Source organism: Hyaena hyaena, unplaced genomic scaffold, assembly GCF_003009895.1.
Source record: "Hyaena hyaena isolate Hyena2069 unplaced genomic scaffold, ASM300989v1 scaffold_1654, whole genome shotgun sequence".
Classification (NCBI taxonomy): Eukaryota; Metazoa; Chordata; class Mammalia; order Carnivora; family Hyaenidae; genus Hyaena; species Hyaena hyaena.
The window spans coordinates 113,245-139,538 of record NW_024082293.1 but is presented as its reverse complement, the minus strand read 5'-3'; the positions used below and the strand labels follow the sequence as shown (position 1 = coordinate 139,538).

The 26,294-nt window shown below is 36.4% G+C and overlaps 2 long non-coding RNA genes across 2 annotated transcripts in view; one reads left to right on the top strand and one right to left on the bottom strand.

Moving 5' to 3' along the window:
* The window catches only part of LOC120226339, a 206,714-nt gene that overhangs the window by 93,381 nt on the left and 87,039 nt on the right, over nt 1–26,294 (bottom strand). The window lies entirely within an intron of this gene.
* Nucleotides 1,302–25,578, top strand: LOC120226338. The gene is made up of 3 exons (XR_005526996.1): nt 1,302–1,365; nt 18,876–18,917; nt 25,463–25,578. It is a non-coding gene; the product is annotated as an uncharacterized LOC120226338 (long non-coding RNA).

Sequence of the window (26,294 nt, the reverse complement as noted above, 5' to 3'; positions counted from 1 at the left end):
TTACTAAGCAATATGTCAAGAGCTGAGCTGGAGAAAGCTGGAAGTGCCAAGCATTAAGGTGGTCATTTAAGGCAACAAGTGAAAATGAAAGTTAATAGTCAAGCCTTTAATCACTTACTACAATGGGTAAGCAAGAGGCTCACCAGGAAAAAGTGCCAGTTTCCTTGTCCCATTGGAACATCTCCCCAGTGGAATGGTGCCATAGGAAAGTCATGCGTATCACAGCAGGTGAGAGAATCTACCAAAGGAGCTCTGAGTAAAAGGCTCCTACTTTTTTATGGAGCTCATGGGGAGGTGGGGAGAAGGAAAAGGCGAGGAGTAGAAAAATCCTGACTATGGAGTCAGAGTGGAGAAAAATGTTGCAAGGCCCTGCAGTAAGGTGGTCATGGCAGAGGCACCTGAGAAAGGCCTCAGCAAAGGGCTCCCTGTAAGCATGTCTCCAAACTCAGGCATTTGGGCTAGAAATGCACATATGCATAAGAACATGGCCAGCAGGAGTGAAGAGTGGGGAGGCACTGAACACTTAACTGTAATTCTCTTTAGATTGTGTATTACGTGGAGGGTGGGGAAGGCAGCTTTCCCTCAGGAGACCTGTAAGGTATGGGCTTTGTTACTGCTTATGGTCAAGACTCAAAAATAGCACACAGAATTTTGGCCTGGAATCGGACACTTCAATGGATCTTTAAAGTTCTTCCAGTATCTTTTCTTGGCTTGATAACTTTTCTTCTTATCATTTTAATGCATAATATCCCATTGTATGCATATACCAGTTGTTTATTCATTTTTTGAAGAACATCCTGGTTATTTCTAGTTTTGGGGAATTATGAAGAAAGTTATAAACATTCAAATGCTGGTTTTTTGTGCCAACTCATTTGAGTAAATAACGAGGAGGGTGGTTGCTGGATCATACATATGCTGAGACTATGTTTGACTTATAAAAAGCAGCCAAACTTTCTTCCAAAGTGGTTGTTCCACATTTCCACCAGCCATGAGTGAGAGTTTCTGTGGCTCCCCATCCTCACTAGTATTTGAACTTGTCAGCTTTGGATTTTAGCCATTCAGTTATTGTCTTAATATGCAACTTCCTAATTACCTGTTGTTACAGACTGAATGTCTGAGTCCCCATAAAATTTACATCTTGAAACCCTACCCTCCAACTTGATGGTATTAGGAGGTGGCGCCTTTGGGAATTACCTTAAGATTAGATGATCTCATAAGGGTGGAACCCTCATGAATGGGATCGGAGCCCTCATAAGAATCCTAAGACCTTGCATCCTCTCTATGTTCTATCTCACGTGAAGTTACAAGGAGAAATTGGCACTCTGCAACCTGAAAGAGGTTTCTCACCAGATCTCATCCTTACTGGTACCTTAACCTCAGCCTTTAGCCTCCAGAACTGTGAGAAACTGTGGCTTATAAACCACTCAGTCTATACTTTATTTTAGCAGCCTGAAAAGACACATGTGATATTGAGCATCTTTTCATGTGTCTATTTGCCATGTGTATATCTTTTTTGGTGAGGTGTCTGCTGCCCATTTTTTATTTGTGTTGTGTTTTAAGAGAGATTTTTTCTTTTGTATTTTTTAGATACCAGTGCTTTATTAGATAAGTATTTTGCAAAAGTCTGTCCCAGTCGATAACTGTTTTCCTTTCTCTTGACGGTGTCTTCTGTAGTGAAATTTTTCATTTTAATGAAATCAAATTACCAATTTTTCTCAAGAATCACACTTTTAGTGTTATATCTAAAAACATATCAGCAACTTTACAGCCACCTATATTTTCTCTTACATTATCTTCTGTAAATTTTATTATTTTACACTTTACACTTAGGTCTGTGATAAGCTTAGAGTTAATTTCTATGAAAGGTGTAGGTCAGGGTCAAGTTTAAATTTTCTACATGTAGACATCTAGTTATTCCAGCACCATTTGTTGAAAAGACTATCCTTTCTCCATTGCATTACCTTTGTTCCTTTGTCAAATATCAGTAGACTATATTTGTGTGGTCTATTTCTGGACTCTCACTTCTGTTGTATCAATCCATTTGTCTAGTCTTTCAGTGATTCCATATTGCCTTGATTAATGTAGCTAGAAAGACTTCTAGCTAATTCAGGTAATATTATTTCTGATGTTTTGCCTATTCCAGGTCCTTTGCCTTTCCTTTGTCATATAAACTTTAGAACAAGTTTGTTGATACCTACAAAATAATCTATGGGGATTTTGTTACCATTTTGAATCATAGATTGAGCTCAGAATAGCAGGGAAAATATTGAACAATGCACAGATTTTTCATTTTGCTTGGAAAGCTGGAAACATGAATTTACAGTGAATAATTGGAAGTGGCTAATAGTGTCGCTGATGGGAACTTGGAAGGCAAAACAGGGGGAAATTAGTTAAAAGATCTGAGAAAAAAGCATATAAATAAAACTTTCAAATGGGCACAGGTTTGGAGATATTTGTGCCCATGAAAATTCTTATCAAAAAGCAATTTCAGCAAAGGAGGATTTCAACAATAAAATGGTTAGAATGACGTATTCTGTAGATATGTCAATTGTCCAACCTGACCTTGATCAAGGACTTACTATGAAGTGGCTATGTTGGTAGAGATGGAGGTTTTTCATGGGTGTAGCAATATAGATTTCCACTCACCAAAGACCAATTTGGCTTCAGTCACCACTATGACTCCAATATGTAATAAAATCAACCAATTCTGAACGTTTGATATAACACCATTCCCCATGTGATCAGTTAGATGGGTGGTGTCAGATTGACTACATAGGACTACTTCCATAAAGACATTTGTAATCATTGTTTCTCTCTGGAATAGATGTTTCCTCTGGATATGGATTTACTTTCCCTGCTTACAGTGCTTCTGCCAAAACCATTATCTGTGGGCTTTTGGGATGTCTTATTTATTGTCATGTTTTTCCACATAGCGTTAATTATAACCCAAACCAAAACAAAATGAAAACCTCATCTAATAGCAAGTAAAGTGAGATAATGAACTCATGTTCAAGGAATTTATTAGTCTTAACACATGTTCCCTCATTCTGAAGCTTCCAGCCTTATAAAACATTGCAATGGGTTTTAGAGACTCAGTTATGGTGTCAGGTAGGGGATACTACTTGTAGGGCTAGAGTAATGTCCTCTAACATGTAGTATATGGTTTAAATTAGAAACCAACAAATACGTTGTTTACCCCATATCCAGAATTCATGGGTCTGATAATCAAAGAGTGGAAATGGTAGCAGCTGTAGTCACTAATATCCTAGTGAGTCATTAGCAAAATTTGGCCTTCCTGTTTCAGCAACTTTGGATTCTATATATCCAGAAATCTTAGTTTCCAAAGTGAGAAAGTTTCATCAGAGGATAGCATGCTTCTACCAGGGCACATGGCAGTGGTTTTAATAAACTAGGAGACAATGCTACCTGACCACTTTGTGCTCCTCATTCTAGGCCATCTAGAGGGAAAAGGTAGTGGGTTGGCCCTGAATCTTCTGTGATCACTGGTCTTGACTACCAAGGAGAGACTGGGTTGCTATTACACAATGAAAGTAAGGGGGAGTTTGCCTGGAAGGCAGAGATTCCCTGACCTTCTTCTTATTATTCATAGGACCTTGTGATTAAAATCAATGAATAACTGAAAAAAACCCATAGGAAAAATGCTAATGGCTTAGATTTTCCAGAAATCAAGGTTTTATTAACCCATCACTTAATGAACTAAGACTAGCCAAAGTATGTGCCAAAGGCAAATGGTGTAAGACGTACATAGTGGAGAAAGAGAGGTTTAAAATGCCACCTCTGGATATGTGATTGGTTGTAGGAAAAAGGGCTGTCATAGTTGTGAGCACTTACATCTCTTACTTTAATATGTATACATATATGCATACATTAACCACTTTTTCATGTTCCATTCTCCCACTCCCATATCATATAATATAAAATGTGGTAGTGGCAATTAAATTTATACCCAAATACTTAGGCTGTAGAATATCAAATGGAGACTGTGACTCAACTAGAAGAGAAATAAGCATCACCCAAAAAACAATAATGGACAGTGTGTCCTCTGCTGAGGGTAAAGTTGCATATGATTGGGGTGGTTGTAAGGATATGTGTATTATGTTTGGCAAAAAATATGATTTTTTGTTGGAAATTAAATTAACTATATTTAAAAGAAAGGTGTATAGGGGCTCAGTCAGTTGAGCGTCTGACTCCTGATTTCAGCTCAGGTCATGGTCTCAGCATTATGGGGTCAGGCCCTGCACCCTGCTTGGGATTCTCTCTCTTTCCCTCTGCCCCCTCCACCCCCCACTCAGGTGCTCTCTCTCTAAAAAATTAAACATTAATTATTTAATTAAAGCAAAAAATAAAGAAAAATAAAAGTGTATGGATGCCAAATAGTCGGGGGTACAGTGGGGGAGGTTACAGTGGAGTGGGTGTGGTAGATTTATATTGAGTCTTCATAGGCTAGAATTAGCATTTCCCAGAATTTTTCCCTCCATTCTGGCTTAATGTGAGCCACAAAAGACTTTTTATATGAGTTTTGAAAAGTGGAAAAGCGGCAGGAGCCATATTATCTTATGCTCTAAATGTCAGTGCAATGGCGCCAGACACCACTGGGGCTCTCACACACTGTCCTGGATCTGCAGGCTCACTCTGTGGGGTGGGGGCAGCAGGTAGTCCACAGCCCCTCCAGCTCCCGCCACACTCCTCTCCTCAGCCCCCCTGATTCCTGGGTTGGTGACTGCACAGGCAGCATCATCGAAGTTGGAGGTTTGGAAGATATGCAAGACACATGTTGTGGTTTCCTTCTTTCTGTAGGTTTCCGTTTGTCCTTGCATTTTCCTACTTCAAAACCCATCTTTCCTTCCTGACTACTTTCCCCTCAGGCCTAGCACAAATGCAGAAACTGCAGCTTCATACGGACTGATAAACCATTTCCTACAATGGTGTAAGGGATAGTAGGTGTAATAAGTGCATTATTTGATAGTGCTCTGAACAGTGGCTTCTCTGATGGAACCATAACTGGTAGAGCTTTCTTTGCAAACATTGGGTATTTATCTCTCTCCACACACAACTTCTCCACCACTTTTTTTTTTTTTTTTACCATATGATGTGATTTATATAAAATGGTACTTCATTGGCGTTTCAATTTGCAAACTGGGGAATACTTCTGGAATAGAAATATCACTGAAGTCCCTTTTTAGACTTTATCTATCCTTAGAATTTCCTGTCATTTTTTTTCTTTAGTTGAAAAAGTGCTTTGAATACTCCATGTTTTTATTTCATAATACTTTACATGTGGAAGTCCCTTCTTCCATATTACTATGTGTCTGGTGGCCTATAATGAAATAATCCTCTTAATTTTGATAGAGTATTCCTTCTTTTTTGCCTTACGGTTCATTTATACTTTTGGGATTTAAGATATTTTCTCTCTTATATTAAGGTCATGATAATATTTGCCTATATTTTTTTATGTCTATTAATGTGAGAGAGAGAGAGAGAGAGGCGGAGGATGAGTGGGTGGGAGGAATCTAAAGCATGCTCCAGGCTCTGAGCTGTCAGCACAGAGCTTGACAAAGGACTCAAATCCATGAACCGTAAGATCATGACCTGAGCCAAAGTCATGCACTTAACCGACTGAGCCACCCAGGTGACCCTGCCTATCCTTTATAATACACTTTATTTTTTACATAATTTTCTTTACACAGTTTTCTTTACACAGTTCTTTTTATATACCTTTATGGTTTTATCTCTAATGTTATTTTATAAACAATTTATCCTTCCTTCCACCATTTAGTGGGGCCATCTCTCTTGAGACATACTCCCTCTCATGCACACACTATATTAGAGACACACACACACAGCCTATCTAAAAAACTTATCAATACCTAGTTTCACCTTTGTATTTTCTCCAAAATACAAGTACCCTAGCATGCTCTCACTTCCCTTCTGATCCCTCCTGCCTGACCTCTTTAACCATCTCAGCCTTCCACCAACCACACCTTCAGCACTGACTGAGAATCAACTTTCTTTCATTTCAAGTATTTGTTTACTGTCATTTTTCACTAGTTTATTAGCTTAATTTATACCAAACCTCTTTTGAATCTTTGGTAGTTCCTGAGTTGGGAGTTCAGGAGGGAGCCTGTAGAGTTTATCAATTTACCATCTTGATCAAAACCCTAATTTTTCTTCTGATGCAGATACTCTGTGATGTTTAAAAATAGTACCATCAAAACTTTAAAACTCTTTCTGTATTACTTCATTCAGTTAAATATGTAAATAATGCTACTGCTCATCAACAATCAGGTCAATGAGAACAGGCTGAATAAGTGGTAAAATAATACAGTATAAATGCAAAGTACAGGTCAGATTCTACTAAAATCATATAGACAAATTTGTTGTGTTCTTAAATGTTTAGAAAAAAGTAAACAGAAAATAGTAACTACAAACAAAGTGTCATTTTTTAAAAGTTTAAAATGTGATATACAAATTAGGGTAATGCATGTCACAGAATGTTTAATTCATGTTTCAAAGAGCACTGGAGTAACAAAAATTTATATAGTCTTTTGGGAAAATCATATCTATTAACTTTGCAAGTTAGAGTCTTAAAGGGCAATAAACATTGGGAGCTAACTTTTCTACAAGGCAGAGCTCACTTTCATCTCTATCTGATTAAAAATATAGTAGGTAATGTCTCAGAATCAGGGTCCTAATCAAAAGGTTCCCTAGATATTTAAATAATTTTAGGAAGTCCTGTTAGACAATGCTCTAGTATCACAATGAAAAGGCATGCAATAATATTTTGTCTTGTTTCAAAATGTTGGATAGTTTTCAACAATATAAAATTATTTCACAATCTTTTAAATCAACCACATTCTACTTTTCTGTATTCTTTTCAGTCCCTGATATTTTTATTTTTAAGCATTTAATTCCAGCTTAGACAATAAGAATCTCTAAATAGTAAATAAAGCTACTAGTCTTATCCCTCACAAATACTGACAGCTAGAGGTAGGGATTTTTCTAAAAAAATAGAAAGCCTTGATAGGCTTACTCCATGAGCCTATCAAGACATAATTTATGTATTAAAAATAATTTCTCCACTCTCTCTGTAGCTCTTTCTCTTACATTTCCTGCAACTTAGGGAACTCCTATAGAGTTTTTGTACTCTTAAGGTAAATTTTCCTTTTTCCTATATTGACTTAATTTATTTTATCAAGACACTAATCTTACTGAAAATGATGTTTCATCTTACTTTCCTTTAATACTGCCTCTTTAAAATAAAATTCATGAGGGGCACCTGGGTGGCTCAGTCAGTTGAGCCTCCGACTTCGGCTCAGGTCATGATCTCACGGTTCAGTTTGTGAGTCTGAGCCCTGTGTCAGACCACTCAGAGACTGGAGCCTGTCTTCGGAATCTGTGTCTCCCTCTTTCTCTGACCCTCCCCTCCTCATGCTGTCTCTCTTTCTCTCAAAAATAAATAAAACATTAAAAATGTTTTTATTAAAATTCATGAAAAATTTAATTGCATATTTAATATTTAATTATAACGACAAGATATTCAATGCTCTTTTTACTCTTCACTCTCATTGTTAGATGAATAACTATAGTCCTTTATGTAGCTTTAAAGAAATGATGGTGGTGGTGGTGGTGATGACGATGACGACGATGATGTTCAACCTGAGTTCAGCACTCAGAACTTATGGACATTTTCACTTTCTATGTTCATTCAAATTCAATCAGTTCTCCCTACAATGCTGATAGGTCAACTAGAAAGATAATCCTCTCTATACAGGCATTAACATTGAAACTTGCAGAGTAAGTGAATTTACACTTTATAATAAACTCCAGAACCCCTAATCACGTACAGATTCTTTGATTTCAAACTCTACATTTTTAAAAAATGTTTTATTTGTTTCTGAGAGAGAGAGAAAGCATGGGCAGAGAAGGGTCAGAGAGAGAGAAAGATACAGAATCTGGAGAGAGAAAGATAACAGAATCTGAAGCTGGCTCCAGGCTCTGAGCTGTCAGTACAGAGCTCAACGTGGGGCTTGAACCCACGAACTGTGAGATCATGACCTGAGTCGAAATGGGATGCTCAACCGACTGAGCCACCCAGGTGCCCCTCTTTGAATACAAATTCTATCCTTTTTCCTGTGTGTCACATTCTGTGAAAATACTTTCTTTAAAAAAAAAAAAAAACAAGTTTATTCATTTATTATTTTGAGAGAGAGAGAGAAAGGGAGGGAGGGACAGAGGAAGAGGGAGAGAGAGGATCCCAAGCAGGCTCTGTGTCATCAGTGCAGAGACAGACATAGGGCTCAATCCCATGAATCGGTGAGATGATGTCTGCAGCCAAAATCAAGAGCCAGATGTTCAACCAACAGAGCCACCCAGGGAGCACCCCTCTTTTTTAATGTTTGTGAAAGTACTTTACATTTATTATTATCATTATGGCATTTGTTATCCCTTCCTTTTGTCTAACTCTGTACTACCACATATCTTCATTCACCCAACAGAAAGAAGTTAGAGAAGACCTGTAAGTGTGTGGAGCCTAACTGAGATAAAAGTAAAGCGTTACCCCTAATTTGTTATACAAGTAAATTGAACTTTGTAAATCATGGAACTGTTACTGAATATGCAAGCCCTAATGGTGCTGATGCTTATCCCAGATTTATGTAAGGAGTATAATAGATCTACAAGGTAACTCAGCAAAACACGCTCTGGGGAGACCTTTATATGAAAGAGGTTGTTCCCACTAGACAGCATGCCCCTCTTTATAAGATTAGTGGTAGCTTATATAATTACTGAGTGATGTAATGGACTGCATAATCGAGAAACCTAAGTGGTGTTTGACCATAAGGAAAACAAAACAAATAAATAAAAAGCAAAGCTATTCTAAATTGCAGTCAGCATAGTAATCACTAGCATCTTCAACTGCAGGAACAATCTGACTCCATAAAAATGAGAATCTAATTTATTCTCCAAACATGGTGTTCCATAGCCCATCTTTAGCTTGGCATTTACTGCTGGGATTACCATAGCAAACCAGCTGTTCTCTCCTATAGGAAAGAGGGCCAAGACAGTTGGAAATAATCAAAGACTAAAATCCTGCTGTTTAAGAGTAAGTGAGAATCATAGAATCAAGAAAACTTCAAAGAGTTGCTGGAAATCAATAAATGGACATTTTTGAATGAAGACCTGGTTTTTTATCCTCCTTTCTTCTGTATTTTTTTAAACAAATTAGACATTGACATTTTAAAAAGATAGTCTGTATTGACTTTGGAAGCATAAGAAAATTCTACTACTTACTTTTCAAAGAAAAGCTAAATTTGTTTTTTACTTTAGATTTTATGTTTTTAATGTTTCTTTTACTTCTGAGAGAGAGTGAGAGAGAGAGAGAGACAGCATGAGCAGGGGAGAGTCAGAGAGAGAGGGAGACACAGAATCTGAAACAGGCTCCAGGCTCTGAGCTAGCTGTCAGCACAGAGCCCGACGCAAGGCTCGAACCCACAAACCATGAGATCATGACCTGAGCTGAAGTCGGATGCTAAACCAACTGAGGCACCCAGGTGCCCCTCTTTAGATTTTATAGAGTGAACACAGCTCAGTTTTAACAGATTTTTACTCCCCAATTATGCCAAAACTGTCCCACTTTTCACTTTTGTTCATCTTCTCTCAACCTCAGTAGTTCTTAACTTTTTATTATGACATGGACAGCTTTGAAAGTATGATGGAAACTATGTTCCCTAACCTTGGGAGCAAATGCATATACGTATAAAATTACATAATCAGATTATGAGTCCCTAGAATTCTGTCCTTTAAGCCCAGATGAAGAACCTTAACTGCACTGTTATTTTATCCTTTGCCTGCTAGACTCCAATTCAACTTTCAAGACTCAATTCAAATATGCCACCCATGAGAAGTCTTCTCTATTTCTCTCTGCGAGTTGACATTTATTATTCCCTCCATTATGCTTATACCTTTATTATAACCATTTAATCATTCCCCTTCCCTTTCTTCCTTCCACATTTATTAAATAGGCACCATAGAACTAGAATGAATAAAACAATTTGTGTCTTCAAAGAACTCTTACTGCACTAGTAAGACTTATCTAAATGTGTGACCATGTGCTAATATACAGTGCAGGAAAGTATGTGAGTATGGAGAAAAGGATAACCAGTGTTTCTTAACAATATACTGAACCCAATTTCTGTGTCTCCCTCTCTCTCTGCCTGCTCACACTGTCTCTCTCTGTCTCAGAAATAAATATAAACATTAAAAATTTTTTTAAAAAGAGTTAAACATTACAGATGATAAAATAAATTCAGAGAAGTGAAAATATTATGCTGAATGACCTAGCAAGTAACTAAGGGAACAAGGATTCCAAGTAAAGTCTTATGACTCCAAAGCCAATATTTTTCTTTCATACTGTGGAAGGCTTTTCTAGCCTGGTGTAAGTCTGTGTAAATCACTTGCTCATGTCCCTACTTGATTCTTGGGCTAAGGTTCTTGATTCTTGGGCTAAGGTACCACATCTTTTTCATTTTATAGTGGGAGGGAGTAATAAGTGATAGGTACTGAGGTTAGGAAAAGAAAAACCTAAGAAGGACATTTTGGTCTATTGGGGGGAGGCTTTAGATTTTATCTTGAGTTGGTCAAAAGCCATTCAGAGGTTTTGAACAAATAAGCAAAATTTTTGATTTGTTCTCTGCGAAGAACAGACCACAAAAGATTTTATAACTCCCTAGGTGAAATTTGATGGGAACTGGATCTAGGTGTCATTGGTAAATATGATAAAAGTCTAAATATATTTTACAAATAGAAATGAGATGATTTGCTTATGGATTTGATGTTGAGAGAAAGAGAGGAGTTAAGAATATGTTTAAGGTTGAGGCTATTTATTTGAAATGGGAAGACTAAACTTTGCAGTTTGGATGGAGCTATAAAGCAGGGAGTTTATTTTTAGATATGTTAATTTTGACCTGCCTACTGCACAACTAAATGGAGATTCCAAGTAGTTGGATATAAAACATTGGAGTTCAGGAGAGAGTTTCAAACTCCATTTAAAAATTGGTAAGTCATTAACATATAGACGGCATAAACAAGAGAATAATTTCAGGGACAGAAGTATTGAGGTCAGGGAAAAACAGGAAGATGGAAATAAAAAGAAATTAGAAGTGACATAAAAAGACCTAGAAGGTATAATTCCTGACCAAAGGAAGAAACTGTTTCAAGAGGGTAATCCCTTATTTCAAATGTTTAATATGTTGTATTTTATTAAGACTGTGGCATTACTAACAAATATCACTGGATACCATGACAAGAGCAGTTTTATTGAAATGAAGGGACTACAGAGAAAATGGGAGAAGAAAGACTAGAGATGGTGACCTTGTTACATGATGATTTCTGACCCTCGAGCTATTCTAACACTGAGTGACCGGAAAGTACATGAAAGTGTGGTAGAGATGAAGACTAAGATTATAAGATACAAGTCATTTCTCCTTCAGTCTTGACCACAGGGAATTCATTCATCTGACTATATTTATACATTGCATGTTCTGTGCAAGACTCTGTTTGGTTGTAGATTTACATTAAGTGACTTAAAAAAGTATTTAAAAACCTAGCAGAAAATGTACACTTAACAATTAACTAAAGCCAGCTGGAACTTTTTTTTTTTTTTTTTTTGCAAAGTTCAAACACTAGAGCCAAGGACTTTTACTGACAGGAGATCCTCTTGGAATCTCAATTAGAAATGTTTGACTTTTATTTACATGTACTGCTAAAAGTCTTAATTATTTGGTTTTGCAACTCATAAAGTATTAGAAATAGAGTATTAGACTGAGGTTGTCAGTCAGAAATACTTAGATTCTTTTTTCCTTCATTTCTTTTTAATGTCATATAGATGAGCTATTCACAAAATTATCTGAAACTAATATTCTGGCTGTCTTGGATATTTGAAGAATTATTACATTATTCCTTATGACTATATCTTCATTCTCTCAAAAACATTCCCCATAGCTCAGTGTAAAAGTCCATTCTTGAAAACAAGTATTATTTGTATCCATATTTAAAAATGACCTCTATTTAAAATGTGCTTATTGTCCTGACTGATAGAAATAATATAGTTTTATAACTTATCATTCATTCAATATCAGTAGGATTTTTAGAAGACTTTAAGTAATGTGAAAAACTTCATAAATGTGAAAAACATTCATCAAAATGATTAAAATAAAGGTTTTTGCTTAAAAGAAAACAAAGCAAATGATCATTTATCAAGGGCTTATTATGGGTGAGGCTAAGCTATCATATATCTTTCCTACATATTATTTATGTGATTCATTATTCCATTTTATAGATTTTTTATGTTATAAACCACATTAATATTTGACTTCACAAGAACACACTGCTAAAGTGGAGAAGTTAAGATCTGTGCCCAAATCTACTTCCAAAGTCCCAGTCTTTTCACATTGCTGAAATAAATTTTGTCCTGTTGAAAATTCACACACATAACACTTCATTTCCAAATAAAGTCATGACATACAGACATTGCTGTTGAACTCCTCCATTTATACTGGTTCTCAAACTTTAGTATTCTTCAAAATTACCTGAGTGCTTATTAAATACAGATTGCTGCTCCCTTTCCAAGTTTTTCATTCACTAGATGAAATGAGATGAAAATATATACTTCTCACGATTCTAGGGTGATGTTTATGTTGCTGGTCTGGGGACCACGCTTTGAGAATCACTGGCCCATTAGTTCCTTCACTACCTCAACAGTGAATAAACAGTTATTAAGCATCTTAAGTGAGATGACCAGTGTGTTAACTCAGTGGAGGAAATCCTTACACAATGGATAGTATATCAAGTAATCTTGGTATGTACATGAAATAATTTCATAATTTTGTCAATTTTACCTCAGTAAAGCTGGAGGGGGAAGGAGGGGAGTTCAGGTGTTCATATTTCACCCTAGGCCTGCAGAATCAGTCTATTGGGGAGGACATGGGGCTTTCTATGAAGGCAATAGAGTGATACACAATGGCCCCATTTCCCACAGGAGGGAATTCTGGGACTCTCAGGAAGATCTATTGATAGAAAAAGGGCTGGAATCAAGTCAGAATGTCATCCCCATAGGTCAAAGTCCTCTTCTGTCTCACTGTTTCCCCTATTCCTTCCCAGCTTATCTGTTTTCTTTAAATTTTGATCCTGCTACTTTTGATAGCACTTTTACTTGTTTCCCTTTTACTTCAGATCTCAAAAGGAGGTCATTGGTTTCCATTAACAGAAAAGAGATCAATGGGAGATGTTCTTTGGAGTTCAAAATAAATTAAGTCAAAGGGTTAGTCCATATTTCCGATTTTAATTACTTCATCAAAAACCTTCAATCTCAAAACCTCTCTATTTAGATGAGAATCCCAGATGAGATGTGGGCTGAGGGTTTCATATGCAAATGTGAAATGTGATTGTTTAAAAGAGATATCCTAGAAAAACAGTGAGTAAGGGATTAGGGGAAGCAACACAGGGGAAAGGAAAGACCAAGTAAAGATGCCCTTTTAGGTAAAGTATCAACCTCAGCTTGTTCCCACACATAAGCTCAGACAGTAAATTATCCTTCACTGTTTGTCCCTGTTTGAGGCAAGGAAGCTGACTTTTCTACTCTCACACCTGTTAGTTGCTTTAAAGTCCATCCTACAGGGATATACATTCCCAGGCATTTCAGACTTCTGCTGTCCTGCAAAGAAAGAAAAGAGTACAAAGGCACGTGGGTTCTGGGGAAAGTACACACAAATCTCGTGTCGGGATTAGAGGAATGTGGGCAGAGCACCACCAGTGTGCCCTAAGCCACAGGTCTATCTTTAGCTGCTCTTATATTCACTGCTCTGAAGTCTGATGGTTCATAAGATGTTGACAGTTTTTATTTCTCAATAATATTCCCTTTGCCACTGATGTTGTTAAGGATCTTTTTGCCTCCAACATGGCAACTCCAGAAGCCTACAAATTTTGGACATAATTCTACCTGTTTCTAATTTTTTTCTGTCTAATCACCCCCTCATTTTTCATAACCATTTGAGTGATTTCCATGAGGAGTAGTTGCACTTGTTTCTTCTCTTCACATAATAAAGCTTTGATCGTGTCATTTACTTCCTCGGAGCTTTTGATCTCTCATCACAGCTCCGAGCACGAACTCCAACTGTCCTTTGTGTTCCTACAAGGCCTCCACAATCTGCCTTTCCTGTATAGTGTTCCTCTATCTCAACTAAGATGCTATATGCCAACCATTCCCAAGACTTCCATTCTCTGAAAAAGTCTATGCACTATTAGACCTCGATGCTTTCTTTTAACTGTTCTATTTGCTCTCCTTGCTGCATCCTTGCCCAAGCCCATCTCCATTCATTGAAATTTCACCTATTCTTCACAGTCGGAATGAAATATCCCCTCCTCTGTGAACCTTGGGTTAATCACCAGTCAGGACTAAATACTGTCCTCTCCCTCTTGGTGTTTCTATAGCACACTGCATGCACACCTCTTGTGAAATATTCTCTTTTATTTTCCAGTGTTGCTACACGTAAATCTGTCCCATAAGTGGTGAGTTCTTGAAGGTAGGGATTTATGACTTATTTGCTCTATGCACTGGCACTCACAAAGCACTGCCTAGTGCATAATAAACTCTAATACGTAAATCAAATCATTAGGCTCTACACTTTAAATTTACACAGTGTTGTATGTCAATCATATTTCAATAAAACTGGAAAAAAGAAAAATAATAATTGTAGAATTAACTAATTAAATGCAACTCCCCAATAATTTGTGTAGAAAGATATTCTATGTACTTGACACAAAGAATAGTAAGAGGAAATAAATGTAGGAAATGTCAACTAAAGAAAAATAGTGTACGTTCAAAATACATGTGTATATAGGCATTTCTTCCCCCTGGTTAAGGTCAAGGAACACATAATTTATGGGCATTTCATACCAATATGCTCTCAAACCTAACTTTGTAATATAAAGTGTCATATGGTAGATCAGATGTTCTCACAGAAGCAATATTCTATGTCTTTTAGTTGGCAGAGATACTGAAAAATCATTGCTTTAGTGTTTTGATTGTACAGTTTTCCTTTTGGGTTTTTTTTACTCTAGTAGCCATGTGAGTAAAGTCTTCTTTACAGGAAGGAAAGGTATAAATTAAGCAACTGCAAATGGAAAAGGAAGTAACTGAATGTGTGCTACAGATTATTGCTAAATGTGACAGTGTTTTAGCCTCTAATTATATTTTGTTCTCATTTTTTAAAACTATGGAACCAATATATTTAGTAGATACTCCCTAATTAATATAGATAAATAGATACATAAATATATAGACATACAGATAAAATTGCTGATGGAAACTTAACATAAGTAGCAGGGCTGTAATGTCTAACTATATTGAAAATGGGAAACTATATTGTATAATAATGTCTAACTATATTGAACATGGGAAAACAGAAAGTCCCACACAATTCTGTAGCAAATATCATTTGTGCCTGAGCCTTAGATCCCTTCTCTTCCAGGGATCTTCTACGAATCATACCCCTCACCCCCCAAGCTGACAACTTCCTGCCTGAATGCATTCTCTGGCCAAGAGAACATGCTCAACCCAGGCTGATGTATCTGTAAGAGATTTGACACCCAAAGTTTAACCCGCAAGCACTCAGAGGTGAAAGTTGGTGGATAAATACCCTAGAATATCTGGCTTTTAGTGGAACCATTCTGAGATACATTTTATACAATATCTCCAAGTATCCCAGAAAAACTGAGCCCCAGTTGGCCATAGTCGTAATCTACTCGTGAAGGCATTCTTTAACTTTCCTACTTTTCCTGACCAATCCTCACGCCCTTTAGTGCTTCCCTGGGAACACTTTACAAATAAACTACTTGTATCAAACTCTATCTAAAAGTTAGTTTTTGAGGGAATTGAAACTTAAACAAGTTCCTATAACAATACTTTTTTAATATTTTTTTTAAATATGGGAAATATATTTTTTCAATTTATCTTTAGTATGAAGTGTTTCTCATACATGTCATCTATTTTATTTTTTATTATTTTTATTAGTTGATGTTTATTTATTTTTGAGAGAGGGGGAGAGAGAGAGAGAGAATGGGGGGGAGGGGCAGAGAGAAAGGGCCACAAAGAATCTGAAGCAGGTTCCAAGCTCTGAGCTGTCAGCACAGAGCCTGATGCAGGGCTAGAACTCACAAATCATGAGATCATGACCTGAACTGAAGTCAAATGTTTAACTGACTGAGCCACCCAGGTGCCCCACATGTCATTTATTTTTAAAAAGTGACTATTTCACTCATGAAGCAAACACCAATGTATATATAAATTATTTTTCCAGATACAGGAATATACAAACATACATACATACATGCTAAGAATGCATTATGTGCTTGAATTTATTTATTTTTAATATTTATTTATTTCGAGAGAGAGAGTGTGTGAGTGGGGAAGGCAGAGAGAGACAGAGACAGAGAATCCCAAGCAGGCTCCACACTATCAGCCTAGAGCCTGATGCAGGGCTCGAACCCACAAACTATGAGATCATGACCAACCTGAGGCAACACCAAGAGTTGGACAATTAACTGATTGAGCCACGCAGGCACCCCCATGCCTGGCTTTAACTCAGTTTTTTACTTAATAACTTATTTTATTAGTATCTATCTTTCTTTTCATCTTACAGTTCATGGAAACCATGTTTTCATGATAGATACTTTATCACTTTCTGTTATATTCTTTTGCAGTTTGCTATGGTACCTGCCATTTGTAACTTGAAAAGCGTATTTCAATAAAAATATCTATTATAAATTGTCATGTACTTGTAATTCAGTTATCTTAAGTGCAAACCATTTCCTCTAGATGCCCTTTTGACATTTACTATATCATTCTCACTGACTCTCTCCCCATATATATATACACACATCTCTCTCTCTCTCTCTCTCTCTCTTTTTATATATATATATGCACACAAACACACACACTCATATATATATGTATGTATGTGTGCTATGTATTAATGCTAAATGTAACCGTGATTTAGTCTCTTATATTTTGTTCTCATTGTTTAACTGACTGAGCCATCCAGATGCCACCAGGCAAGGTGTGTGTGTGTGCCTACACACATCTATATGTAAAGATATATATATATGTGTGTGTGTATATATATATATATATATATACACAAATGTACATACATGCATATCTCAGATTTTTATCCAAATATAACTTATGATTGCTTTATCTTCTCATTATAAAAGTTGAGCTTTCCCTAAATCTCTTCTCAAAATTTGTAATGATACAAAGTGAGAAAAATATGAAGGAATATCACTAAGGAGTTTGGGTCTTTGCCGGAGACCGAAACTGCACAGGTCATCCCTGATGGCAAGGCCCAGGGAAACACCTGTGGGAAAAGACTCCAAGGCAGTCAGAAGAACCCCCGGAAGAATTCTTCTTCTCTACTTTGTCTCTATCTTTTACTCTCACTTCTGCTGTTAGTCTATTCTAGGGTTAATATGAAACCAGAATCGCCCAAAGTTCCCCCCTTCCTCCAAAATGGAATGTACCTAAATATCATGTCCGCCCCCTCAATCAGATGTTGTCTAATGAATATTGTAGCAATTAGCAAAATTGGAGACAGTCCGCTATGCATGGGGTCTATAGGAGACCTAGAATTCATTTTCCTTGTATGGGTCTAATTGCCAGTAAGAATACATATTAGGTCATAAGCAGAGACAAAAACAAGACTTACTAGTTTTGGAGGGCTTTCTCAAAAAAGTGTTAGAGAAATATTTGCGTGCTGACCTCAAGCCTGTAAGGCAACTTATAGATTGTTGTGGTCAAAGAATGAGATTGGTAAATGCAGAGACCAAATTCTAGTTGATCCACGTAAAACATTTCCATACGTCATCTATGATAAATGTTGACATTGTTCTTTCTTAGTAAGGGGTTGTGACAGTCTGTTACCTACAACCGCAGGTATAAATATATCCTGTTTTTGCATGCCCACTGAATTTAAACAATCAAAGGGGACTCTGATCTCATGTATTCTGGCAATATGCTTCACTTATCCTTAGATATCCCGCCATACGTAGTAAGGAATATGTAAAACTTTGTTATGAGAACCTGGTTAAATTTTATTGGTTGAAGTGGAAATCATGTACCGTAAAATCACTGTTGCCAAGAAAACCTGGAAATGTTAAATCCTATGACTGTACTTAAAAAATGTAAATTGTTTAAGCATGATTGTTTGGATTTGCTATATAAAGACCCGAAGCTGAAAAATAAATTTGAGCAGTCCACCTGAAAAGGCTGGATCCGTGTCTTCTTTAGCCGATGCCAACCACTCTCCAGACCAACCGTGGCTTGCAGAGGCTGGACCCCTGCGGGTCTTAAACATTTGGATCTCATAACTACTACAATGAAAGATCTAAGTGAGAGATTATATAAGGTTTCTACTATTTTGGCTTAAACATTTTTATGGTGGTTCCAGAATTCCAAATTCAGATCTTACTGAGCATTGACACAAATGCAGTTGCACCTATTTTTTAATAGAAGAAATTTGCTGTCAAAAATGAATTCAAAATTTTTCAATTCTTCTAAAATCATCTAAATAATATCTAAACATCAACTAAGGCTTTTTTTGGGGGGTAGAGGGAGGCTGTAGTTGAAATTTTAAAATAATTCTAAAATGCACTTTGAAAGTCCCTCTGAACACACGTTCTGACACGTTCACAATTGCATTCACAGCATTCACTTGCTGCGTTGTACATAAATTGAGCACATTTATATACAGCTCCTTTGGGCCATATAAGAAGAATGAAATGTGATTCTTGTTCCTCTGCAGGTTATGATCCAGTAAGATTGATAAACCGGCACATAAAAAACTGTAAGTTCTGCTATCAGAGCTGTACAGAGGAATCTGAGGGTTCAAAGAATGTACTGGGATGAGACATAATTCACAGAAGAGGACACATTTGTGCTGGCACTGAAAAATCCAGAGTATTTTATACAGCAGCTTTGGGAAGGGCATTCCGCGCAGATATTAGGAGATGCCAAGGCATGGAGGTGAAAGGAGACAGCCCAAAGGGAAGTCTGAGCAGCCTGATGCGTTTTGGGTCTGGGTATTTAATTGGAGGGAAGAGCTGCAAGATGAGATTCGGCCAAATATAGTGTGATATAATATGGGAGATCTTTGAAGACCTTAATTTTAGTATCAATCCATCAAAGTCAGACAACTGCCCTGAGTAGGTCAAACATTTCCAGGGTGTGAGATAGCTGAAGTGATTCTCAAGATTGCTGGAATCATGTTCAACATTGCTAATGGATGGATGAGATACAGTGCCAGGCTGAGGTGCTTGCCAGCTGAAATTAAGCCTTGTGTTCCTGGGAGAGGATGTGGCAGCCCACAGATTATCCCAGTGTCATAGAAGTTAGTTGAAATCATTTGTTCTAAAGTAATTACAAAGTTCTAGCCATTCTACTGGTCTCTGAGCAACGTGCGGGTTCATACATTCACACATACATACAAAAAACATATGCAAACATATATACGTGCAACTGCCGAAATTGATCATATTGGCTATACAGAGGCAGGGTTCTACTTAAAATTACTACAAACACAGCATAAAAAGAATGTAGTCAATAAAGAAACAGAAAACATAAATCTTTAAAAATTTTTCATTCTTAGGGGTGCCTGGGTGGCTCAGTTGATTAAGCATCCAGCTTTGGTTCAGGTCACGATCTCACAGTTTGTGAGTTCAAGCCCTGCATCAGGCTCTCTGCTGTTAGCACAGAGTCCTCTTCTCATCTTCTGTCTCCCTCTCTTTCTCTCTCTCTTTCTGCCTTTCCCCTTCTCACTCTTTCTCAAAAATAAGTACATATTAAAATCTATTTTTTTTCATTCTTAGAAAAAAATATCCAGAAAAAGATACCCAAGAGTTCAGTTAGTTCTTAGCAGGTATGCTGTACCACATAACTGCATGGCAAATCCTCAAGTGAAAAATTTAGATTCATGAGCAAAATTCATTCTTTACAACTAAATGTAATTGACAGTATCTGACATAGAGAATGTCAGTCTTAGCAGGCTGTGTCTCACAAGGTGTTCTACAACCGATGAGTAAGGAACACAACAAAAGTGAAGCTGGCACTCTGGCACTAAAAATATGAAAAATAAATATATAATTCATTAAGTTTACTGAAACATGAAAAAATATTAAGGGGGACTTATGAGTAATACGGAATTTTATTCAAACAGTGGCGTAATATTGAAGAGCAGGTAATTAAAGTAAGTGACGCCTGGAAGAGCTCTTGTAGATTTTTTCTTTTAATTTTTTAAAATGTTATTTATTTATTTTTTTTTTGAGAGAGGGAGAGAGAGAGACAGAGTGTGAGCAGGGGAGGGTCAGAGAGAGAGGGAGAAACAGAATCTGAAGCAGGCTCCAGGCTCTGAGCTGTCAGCACAGAGCCCGATGTGAGTCTTGAACTCAAGAAATGTGAGATCATGACCTGAGCTGAAGTTGGCCACTTAACCAACTGAGCCACCCAGGTGCCCCAATTTTGAAAGACATTATTTTTTTATAGTGATTATATCATAATAAGTGCTCAGTTGCCTGATTCTGATTTGGGTCTCCTAACACCATCAACTGTGTACTGACACAAATTCTAGTATTAGAAAGTGTGTCAAAATGTTGATGACACCACTCTTTTAACATCTGGGATTGAGGCGTGATTTACTTATCTCTTGGGAGATCCAGCAAGCAGAGGTGAAGAAAAAAATGTTTGTCAATTTATCACTTGAACCACTGTCTTCATTATTTCCTAGTTGTTATTACCCTATAATATATAGCAATGTTTGGGCTCTGTACTGAGACCATCTAAGTTCAAATTTCACATGCATATAAATCCCAAATATAATACCTTTTGTAATTCCCTGTAGCCACTATGAAAAATGGTATGGAAGTCCCTCAAAAAATTAAAAATAGGACTACCATATGATCCAGCTATTCATATTGTACCTATGGGTATTTATCCAAAGGAAACAAAAACACTAACTCAAAAAGACATATGCACCAGTAAGTTCATTGCAGCAGCATTATACATATGGCTATCATATATAATAGCCAACATATGGAAGCAACCTAAGTGCTCATGGATGGATGAATGGATAAAGATATGGTATATAATCCCATGTAATGTTATTCAGCCATAACAAAGAAGGAAATCTTGCCATTTGAGACAACACTGATGGAACTTGAAGGTATTATGCTAAGTAAAAGAAGTCAGATGGGGAAAGATAACATGTGTTTTCACTTACAGGTGAACCTAAAAAACAAAAACAAATCAACAAAGAAAACAAAAGTCAGAGAGAGAACATATTGGTGGTTATCAGAGGGGAAGGGGGTTGGAGGTGAGTGAAAGGGGTGAAGGTGGTCAATTGTATAGTGATGAATGGTAACAAGATTTATTGTGATAATTACTTTGTAGTATATGTAAGATCAAAGTATTATGTTGTACACTTAAAACTAATATATTACTATTTACCAAATTTACCTCAATTTTTTAAAAAAGTATTTCTAGTTCCTTTAATAGTGTAAAGAGAATAGGCAGTGAGCTTGGGAATCTCTTCTGCATAACTTTATTCAGGGATTTAGAATCATTCCATTTCATTTTTAAAAAATTTTTTGATGTTTTTATTTATTTCTGAGAGAGAGAGAGAGAGAGAGAGAGAGAGAGCTGGATACTTTCCACTAAACCAAGAAATGAAGACAAAGAACGCACAGAGAATATCCTGACAATAGTTCTAGTAATTTTAGGCCAGCCTGAGAAAGGAATATATAACTTCTACACATATTCCATGGTCCAGATGTTATTCACATGGCTCTACTTAACTGCAAAGGAGTCCAAATAATGTCTAGCCATGTTCCAGGAAGAGAAACGGTACTAGGATTTGGTTGAACCCATTCTGTTTTCTGTTCTAAGTGGGAGTATGGCTACTTTCACATAACTTTGATATCTAGAATATTGGGACTAAAGTATAACTTATGCGGTGTTGGTCAAAGAACTGTTGTAAACTACGGCTAGCCTTCTTTAAGGTGGATACTAACAAGCCAGAAAGCATCCTAAGGAAATCTACTAGGGTGGTGAGAGGTATAAAAAAGTGCAATGTACATGACGAAGAGCTGAATAGACTGAGGATTCTTAGCACAGAGAAAAGAAAACTAGAAAGGCCAGCATATAGAAGGTACTGGATTGAATACATGCAACTTTTAATTCTGAAGTTATAAACAATGGGTAAAAGCTCCAGAAAGAAAGATTTGATTTAAGTCACATAAAACTCAAAGATTCATAAAGGTCCAAGTGCCGCTATGGGGCTTATAAAACTTTACATGATTGCAGATTGAAATATGTCATCAGCTCATCAAGGTTCTGTGGTAAATGTGGCACTAGATGGGAAATTGGACCAACTAATCTCTGAAGTCTCTTGGAGGCTTGAAATTCTAGATTCTGTGGCTGATTTTGAAACTATGGTTCCTTAAAAAAATAAATAAAAATAAATAAACTATAATTCTGTGCTGTGAATCTTGACCAAAGAAGCTCATTCTACCCTTCCCGTTAAATCTGAAAATTATTTGAATACATTATCCCCTACCTCATACCATTTATTTAACATTACCATAAAGATGTCCAATTTTATTTGAAACATTTTAAAGTTATTTTAAAATGTCAGCCAAATCATTGTCCTTTTTTTAATTTTATATTTGGAATCGCAGAAGGGAGAATTTGGTTTCCTGTAATAAATAATGGCCCTATGTTTCATTTTAAGAGGCGATTCATTTGTGGGCTGGCTGTCATTATTCTGCAGCTGGATATTTAGTGCCTCCAGTATTATGGGAGAGACTAGGGAACTCAGAATGACCTGGCAACATTCAAGGCAATCAGTGAGGTTGCCTTTAATCCAACAGCTGTTTTCAAAAATCTTTTTAGCTATTTGACTTTTCAAGGTTTGATTCCATATCCCAAAATCTTATCCTTTGGAAAGTTTCTGATAAACATGTATTTTTTTTTTCCTTCCCAGATATTGTGTTATCTTTGTGAAATTGAATATTGATCCCTTTCACTCAGACAGTTTTGAAGTCAATGATAATTCTGTGCCTTGGGTCCTGGCTTAAAGACACAGGATATAATTTTACATGTTTTCTTCATGGCTCTCTCCAGTGGATTTAGTTTTTATAATTAGTGTACCTTGTTTGCCATAGAGTATGGAGCTTGGGTTGTCATGTGTGTCATTTACAAATGTAAACTCCTGTAGGCCTAAATAGCCTCTTAGAAGGCGAATTGGAATGAGTTAGACTTTCCAACTTTTATTCGGCTATTAGAAATTCTCAGACTTTGACCAGCCTTCTAATTAATATCAAATATGATTAATCCTTTCTGAGGAGCCAAGATCCTCAAAATCAGAGCAAACCAGGTTGTACTGGTAGAAGTTCAAAGGTAAAGGGTCTAGTGGTACTTTTTGCATGAACAAGGACAATACTGTGTTATCAAGTGCTAAGGCACCGGGTGGGAAGTGCTAAATTTTAAAATGTAATTGTGGTTGAATCCTGTTATTTTTCTGAATGTTATATAACTGTGAAATTATTGCTGAGACCTTGGAGGAAAGGTGCCTCTTTGTACCTCCTGTACAAAGTCTCCAACATACTCCATGACATCAGTTTTCAGTCTGTAAAAATAGAAAATAGCCCTAATGGGGGCAGTCTCAGAGCTTCCAAGGTAGCTCATTACTATGTCAGACAACTAGAGTCTTAGAAGGCTCTTCTACATATTAATGAAAATTCTAGTTGCAGCTAGTTCTGTCCCCTAAGGCCACACAACACAATTTATAATTTTATATCTAAGTATAGATTTGCAGAAACCGGAAGGTTGTAATCAATGTAGATTAGTGTAATTTATTTAAAATAGCCACTACATTATAAATTCATTATGGATACCTTATTTAAAACTTTTCTTAAAAAAAAAAAAAACTGGGCAGAAAAAATAGTTTGAAAACATCTTTGCAGCCTACATGGTAGGGTTGCATCTTCTGTAGACTCTAAAGGTGATTCACAAATTAAATTCATGGATAATGTGATTGCTACATTTCTGCTGAGGGTTTAAAGAGCAAAATCTGAATATGAATGTTTCTATAAGACAAGAGAATTTTCTTTTTCTTTCTCCACACTTTATGACACTAAAGGTTTATTGTTTTCAAGTCTTTCTTTATCTCTCCCTGCCCACCTTTCTCTCTTTCTTTCTTTCAAATTACAGCTCTGCCCTTTTCCTCTGGTTTGACGCAATCATTCTAATCAGAATCAGAAATTCTGCCCTCTCCTTTAGTTTACATTATGAGTTGATAAACGGATATATGAATGTATCATTAAATAAGTGAGTCCCACAGAAGTCTTGAACATCAGCTTCATAGCAAGAGTCCTTTTCACTTTTGTTCTCTTCAATTTTGTCCAAAGATAGTTTGTCTTTTTACCTAAACAGGAGAGCTTGGCAATTCATTTACATATCTTTCATTTGGAGATTGCCAGCCTAGTCTGAAACCTCAGTACTGATAGATTCCATTGTAATAGAGTCCCCTTCATGGAAAGCCACTTGCTGGGGAAACTTCTGAGCTGAGCATTCTCAGAATTTGGACTAAAATGTTTTTTTTTAAACAATATTTTTCCAACACTAGGCACATCCTCCAGTTGGTCCCAGAATGAGCTTCTATATCTGGGTTAGGCCACTGCTTGACCATCTGTTTCTACTAGGTACAGATTCTTTGTTCTACTAGGTACAGATTCTTTGTTCTACTAAGTACAGATTCTTTGGTCTACAGGTACAGATTCTTCGAGGTGCTGAATGTAGTGTTTTATCTTTATGATGCAAATCATGAATTTACAGCCTATAAAGCCATTTGAATTATGTGATGACTCAGCCTCAAGTGTTCTGGGTAATTTTTATTCTTTGGAAATTTCAAAATTAACAATATAACAGTCCATCATCTGGCTGCCATAATATATGGTCGTTATACGTTTTTTATTTTTATGAAAGGGAAGAGAATAAATATGTGAGATTTCTCACATGAAATAAAATCTCTTATTATAAACTTTGATTTTTATTTTTTAAATATTTTTTGAGAAAACGTCAGGCAAAAAGTTGATATTAAGACCAGTTGGATAATATTTGTGTCTCTCTGTGGTGGTCAGTACCTCACTGATATAGTTATATAAAATATCTGGCTATCATCTTGTATAGCACATTATGTGATAATCGAATTTGAGCTTTCCTTCTGGGGACACTGTCTCCCAAGACGTTTTATGTAGCCTGTCAAGACTGTTAAGCACTGACATTTCATATTTATCCTGAAGAGTGATACTTCCAATTTTGCTTATTCTTTTATTTCAGAATTTATTACAGCACACACAGAACAGTTGATTGTCATCAAACAGCTTGCAAAAGAACTGATGTGAAAGTAGGACGAAAGGGCAAAGAAAAAGAGATCAATGTGACCCTGAATGAAAATACACCTGCCAAAATTTTCAACATCTTCTTTAATAAAGAAAATGCAGCTAATTAAATGTGTTTTTAGAACTCATTTTACTCCCCATGAAAAAAGAAATACAGTATTAAGATAAAAATTTTATTACATTTTAAGTCCAGAAACCAATCCTAAGGCATCTTGATCCATTAGTAGATCAAATTATATGAGGCTTTTTGAACAAAAAAGGCTCCAAACAGCACATAATAACCCTTGTGAAGGTAGGCTTTAGAAGTGGAAAATTATATTCACATCCAGATATCAGGACAAAGGTAGGTCACAGATCAAAAAAATTTCTGAGCTGAAAAATTTAGATGTAGGACTAGATGCTAACCTTTAAGTTTTTAATTGTATAGAAGATCTTTATCATTTATTAAATTCATCAAAAATTAAGTGGTTCTTCCATCTGGATGCAATTTAGAACTGCTAAAAGTATTTCCATGGTGATAAATGGGTACAAGCATTTTTAAGATCAAGAATTTATACCCAAAATATTAGCAATGAACTTTCTTGGGCACCTTTAACTTTTAGTATAAAATAGACTTATTTAGCACATATTATGGAGATTTTTTAATGTAAAAAAAAGGAAACAAGAAAACCCAGCTTTATCTATTATCAATTCCTGGACAACCGTGTTTAACTGTAGCCTGCTTTCTCTTTGTCTTATTCTCAGTGGCCTCTCATTTGGCAAGCTGGGTT